This window comes from Monodelphis domestica, chromosome 7 (genome assembly GCF_027887165.1).
Source record: "Monodelphis domestica isolate mMonDom1 chromosome 7, mMonDom1.pri, whole genome shotgun sequence".
Lineage (NCBI taxonomy): Eukaryota > Metazoa > Chordata > Mammalia > Didelphimorphia > Didelphidae > Monodelphis > Monodelphis domestica.
In genome coordinates this window covers 222,786,819-222,792,818 of record NC_077233.1, presented here as the reverse complement: position 1 = coordinate 222,792,818, position 6,000 = coordinate 222,786,819, and positions in this window count along the sequence as shown.

Genomic DNA, 6,000 nt, shown 5'->3' with positions numbered 1-6,000 from the left:
CAAGAAAAATTCATAGAGAAAACAGAATGGGGAATGGCCTGCTTCAGTCCACACTCCTTGCATTCCTTCTTTTTTTTTTTAAGGTCAGAGACACTTTATTTTTTTTTAAACATTATTTTATTTGGTCATTTCCAAACATTATTCATTGGAAACAAAGATCATTTTCTTTTTCTCCCCTCCCCCCCCACCTCTCCCATAGCCAACGCATGATTCCACTGGGTATCACTCCTTACATTCCTTCTATGGCAGTGGGGAGACTCAGAGCTGTCCTGGATCCTTGCTTTGCTGACAATGGTCTAGTCCTTCACAGCTGATCATCAAATATTGCTGTTATGGTATATGACATTCTCCTAGTTCTGCTCACTTCACTTTGCATCACTTCTTACAAGTCTTTCCAGGGTTTCTGTTGGTTTGATTGGAGGGGTTTTTTTGGCAATCATATTGTTTGCCATTTGTTATAATGCAATCATCTACCATAACTTGTTCAGCCATTCCCCAATTAATAGGCATCCCTTCAGTTTCTAGTTCTTTGACATGACAAAAAGAGCTGCCATAAATATTTTGTACAAGGACATTCTTTTCCCCATCTTTGATCTCTTTGGGATATAGATCTAGTAGTAATATTGTTATATACACTGGTTTTTGGCCCTTTGGGCATGGTTCCAGCTTGCACTACAGAATGGTTGTATCAGTTTACAGCTCCACCGACAGTGTATTAGAGTCTCAGTTTTCCCACATCCCCTCCAACATTTATCTTTTTCCTTTTTTGTCTTATTAACCAGTCTGACAGGTGTGAGGTAATACCTTAGAGTTGTTTTAATTTGCATTTCTCTAATAGTGATTTAGAGCATTTTTTCATATGACTAAAGATAATTTTAATTACTTCATCTGAGAATTGTTTGTTCGTATTCTCAACTGGGGTTCAATTTAGAAAGTTGAGTTTGAAGTGATTAGCTCAGTAGGGGTAGAACATGACATTGATGAGGTCCTGAGTTTGGAGACATATAGGCTGTTTAGTTTGGGGGTATAATCTATACAACACTACAGGTAGGGAATATTACTTTCTCTGCAAGGAATTATCTCATTAACATGAGCCATTAGCTACAAGGGGGACAGAGTATGAGAGTGTAGATGGTTCAGTGCAACCCATCACATTCACAGTTTTTGGTATGAAAACACATGATTTTTTAACATCTTTGAAAGACCAACCAGAGGACCAATGATGAAGAATTCTATCCACTGTCTAACATAAAGGTGATGGATTCAAGCTGCAGCATGAAACATAGTTTTGGATAAGATCAAAGTTGGAATTTTTTTTGCTTCAGTCTTCATAGTTACAAAAGTTTTGTTTTTCTTTTTTTTTCTTCCTTAGTGGATATGGGTGAAGTTAAAAGGGAAAGAAAATAATTGCTTGCTAATTGAAAAGCAACTTATTTATTTATAGCTACGCTCTTTGTGGTGGCAAAAAATTGGAAAATGAGGGGATGCCCTTTGATTGGGGAATTGCTAAACACATTGTGATATCTGATGGATGGAATACTATTGTGCTGAAAGGAATAATGAACTGGACGAATTCCATGTGAACTGGAACAATCTCCAGGAATTGATGCAGAGTGAAAGGAGCAGAACCAGGAGAACATTGTACACAGAGACATACACTGTGGCACAATCGAATGTAATGGACTTCTGTACTAGCAGCAATGCAATGATCCAGGATAATTCTGAGGGACTTATGAGAAAGAACTGTGGGAAAAGAAACACAGAAGAAAAACAACTGCTTGACCACATAGGTCAATAGGGATATGATTGGGGAGTTAGACTCTAAATAATCACCCTAGTGCAAATATCAATATTATGGAAATTTATCTTGATCAGTGACACACGTAAAATCCAGTGGAATTGCATGTTGGCTATGGGAGGGGGGTGGAAGGAGGGGAGGGAAAGAACATCAATCACATAACAATGGAAAATGTTTTCTTAATTAATCAATTAAATAAAAAAAATTTTAAATGATAAAAGCTACTTAAAGTAAAAAAAAAGCAATTTATTAAAAATTTCACAATGCTCTATAACTCTTTTTATTGGCCCTACTTCCCTTCCCCTCCTCCTCAGTAAAAACATCTCAGATTTTCCCTATCAATCTAAAAATCTATTTAGTCTTCAGGGTCCCATTCAAGTTTAACATTTCCCCAGCTATTCTAGCTCATATGAATTTTTCTCACTATGCATGCTAGATAAGTCAGAAATCAAACTGGAAGTTACTATTTTCATAAATGCTTCAAGAAATGTTTCCCCAACTTGTATACAAAGCCTTTCAAAGCAGGGACTAATAATGTGCAGTCCTGGAACCCACAAGAGAACTTAGGAGACCTTCATTCACTCCCTACATATTTAGTGACTGAAAATACCAACCAGGAACACTAAGGATCCTCCTCGATGTCACCTATGCTCAAGTATCAAGAACCCCTTATGAAGCCAAATAAATTAGGTTCTTATGTAATTTTTCCAACTCATTATATATAACTCTCTTTCCTGAACTATATAATCTAGCCCAAACATCCTTCTTACATTCCTTACATGACATTTCCCATCTCCTTGCCTTTGCACCAGCCCTTCTCCATACATGGAATGCACTCCCTCCTCACCTCAGAGAAGCTCCTACTTTCTTCAAGCCTGGACTCAATCTCTAATCTCTACCCTCTGCCACTTTCAACTGTCCTGATCCCCCCCCCCAATTGCAAATGCTCTCCCTCCCCAAACTACCTTGCATATATTTTATATGATTCTGGATATATTTAGAAGTCACAAGATATAATGGATGGAGAGTTGGCCTCACAACCATCAAGACCTGGATTCAAATCATACCATATAGACTCCATTCAAACTTTTCTAGTCAACTTTCCAAGACAATAAATTGCAGGGGAGATGTCAATGTGTGTTGGCAGAGTGATTTTGCTCACCAAGAACTATTTTTAGGAGTGAAATCCTAGTCACTGTTCCAATCCCTACATTATTGTATCCATTGGTTGTGTGTAAGCTCCCTGAGATGGGGGACTGTTTAATTTTTGCTTTTATGTTCCTAAAACCTACTACAGTGCATAGTAGGCACTTAACAAATACTTACTGCTTGCTTGCTTGATTGACTGATTGCACCTCTGAGATTGGACTTCAGAGTGTGAAGATGGGATTAACCCATTTTTAGATTTAATCGCCAGAAGTTTATACCCCCCATTTATCCTTAAGTATGGGCAGGTCTATGATGCACATTAGCCATTGTGAGTGACCAACCAGAATTGACTGACTGCCCCCTGGGCAGTCCTAAGCAAAGCTTTAGATGTAATTGGTCCACTTAATGGAAGGCACAGGAAGTGATGGAAGCAATGGTCTTTATAAGTGGCAAGAACTTCCTATGAGGAGGTCTTTGGCCTTGGAACTGGACTAAAAGGACCCTGGAGGAGCTCCAGCTGAGGACTACTTTCTATTTTCTATTAGGACTACCAGGTGGGCCAGCGAGAAAGGCTGATTCCTTTCCCCGGCTTGTTCAGGAGGTACCAGCCTCCAGAGGCCCCTTGTCTAAGGGAGGAGGCCTTGTTTAATTTACCCCTGAGCCTCCTTTGCTGGGACCTCTGAAGCCCTGCCTGGTTTGGACCTGACAGGAGTAAATATCTACTTTCTCTAATTTTCTTACTTTCACTCTTTCTCCTATTATAAATAAACTACCATAAAAGTCATTTGGAATTGAGTAATAACTCCTTAAATTTAGTCCAAACCTTTTTATTTTTCCCCCTTACAAGAGTAGGCAAAAGCCTACTGACTGCCACACTGCCACACTGACCCAAGCCTCAGACTAAGCCTGAATGATAAAAGGAAAACATCATCCTCCACATGACTGTCTTTCCCTCTTCTCCCAACCCCTTAGGTAGCGTAATGGAAAGAGCACTGGGCCTGAAGTCAAGAAGATTCATCTTCCTGAGTTTAAATCTGACTTCAGACACCTACTAGCTCTTTGTCTCAGTTTACTCATTTGTAAAATGAGCTGGAGAAGGAATGGCGAATCACGACTGTCTTTTTTACCAAGAAAACCCCAAATGGGGTCATGGAGAGTCAGACATGACTGAAAACAATTAAACATCACTGGAAAATAAAAGGGAAGAATACTCAACCCTAGATCGCTCCCGCCATTCATCTTTTCTTCTCATATTACTGAGCTGCTGTATGCCATTGGAGGAAGTTACTCCACACTGCAACTAGGTCCAATACAAATTAATATTTTCTGTTCTCAACTGGACCCTTACTGCCACAAGCAAAAATTTTATTGGCTTTTGCTCTGTGCTACTTCTTTCAATGGCTACTCTGAATCATCTTTTCTCTCCTCATACCCCCAGCCTCCCCAATTCCTTTTATCTGAACAGATACACATACTTCTTGTTTTACTAAGGAAATAAAGGTTAATTGCCAAGAGCTAAATCTTCCCCATTTCATAACTCAAAGTCTCTCTATATCTCCATCCATCATCTCTATTTTTTTTCTCATTCTCCTTAAGTGGCATAATGGATAAAGTATTGAGCCTAGAGTCAGGAAGACCTGAGTTTAAATACAATCTCAGTTACTTATGAGCTGTGTGGCCCTGGATTGGGCATTTAACTTCTACCTACCTCAGTTTACTCAACCATAAAATGGGAATCAAAACAGCATGTTATGTATCTCCTATAGTTGATGTGAGAATCAGATGAGATATTGTAAAGTGCCTGGTACATAGAAGACCTTTATTAAATTCTTCCTCTCTCTGGGAAAAGGGACCCTTCGTATCAAAGATAAACCCTGAACCCATGCCTTGAATCAAATGCCAGGCTAAGAGATTTTCCCTCTCTCTCTCATCTTTAATCTATTCCAGTATTTTAATCGCTTCCTCTCCTCTCCAGGGAATTTTCTCTGGCTATCCTCTATCCTTGGAATAATCTCCCTTCTTATCTCTGCCTTCCTGGCTCCCTTAGTTTCCTTCAAGTCCCAATTCAAATTTCATCTTCTACAGGAAGATTTTACAGATCCTTCTTAATTCTAATTCCTTCCCTTTGTTGCTTACTTCCAATTTATGTTGTCTATATCTTGTTTGTACATAAATATTAAAATATAAATTATAAATAATAAGGTTATAATAATATAAGGTAATAAATGATACATTTCCCATTAGTCTTTGAGGTTCTTGAGATCTAGAATTGTCTTTTGTCTCTTCTGTAAATCCCTAGAACTTACTTGGCACAGTAGGCACTTAATAAATATTTATTGGCTGAATGATATCCATTGATTCTTTCCCCCTTACCCTCAGAAATGTCCATGTATCCTTGAAAAGCCTTCTTTTGTCCCTACATTTTCTCAAGCTATTCCTGTACCTTTCCCCACTTTCACGGCCAAACTCCTGTTTGTATGTGTAGTCTTGAAATCTTCATCACCCTTAATTTGATGTTCTTTGATCAGTCATTGTCATCCTAGAGATCTTTGAGAGTTCTCATGAAAATGATTATTCTCCTCCTCCTGGTCCTGCTTGACTTTTGTGACACTATTTTCTCTTGATCCTTCTTATTTTCTCTCACACTTCATCAGTCATCCTTCCTCTTAACATGGAGATGCTCCAGAGTTCTGTCTTGGCTCCTCTTAGTCTCTGACTTTTGGAGATGTTATCAGCTTCCAGGAGCTTAAACATCATCTCTACCCAAGAGGTTCCAAAATCTATAGATCCCGCCTTAATCACTCTCCTGAAACTCATTCAGTCCTTGACAACTGCTTGCTGGATATCTCCTCCCAATGGTAACTCAAACTCATTGTGGTTCAAATGGAAGTCATTAACTACCCCTCTAAATCTACCAAATTTCATTAGTTCTGTTGGGGACATCACCGTCTCCCAATGACCAGATTTATCACCATGGAGCCAGCCTTGATTCTTCCCTCTTTCTCATCACCCAAATCTAGCCAATTGCCAGGTCTTGCCAATTCTATCTCTAC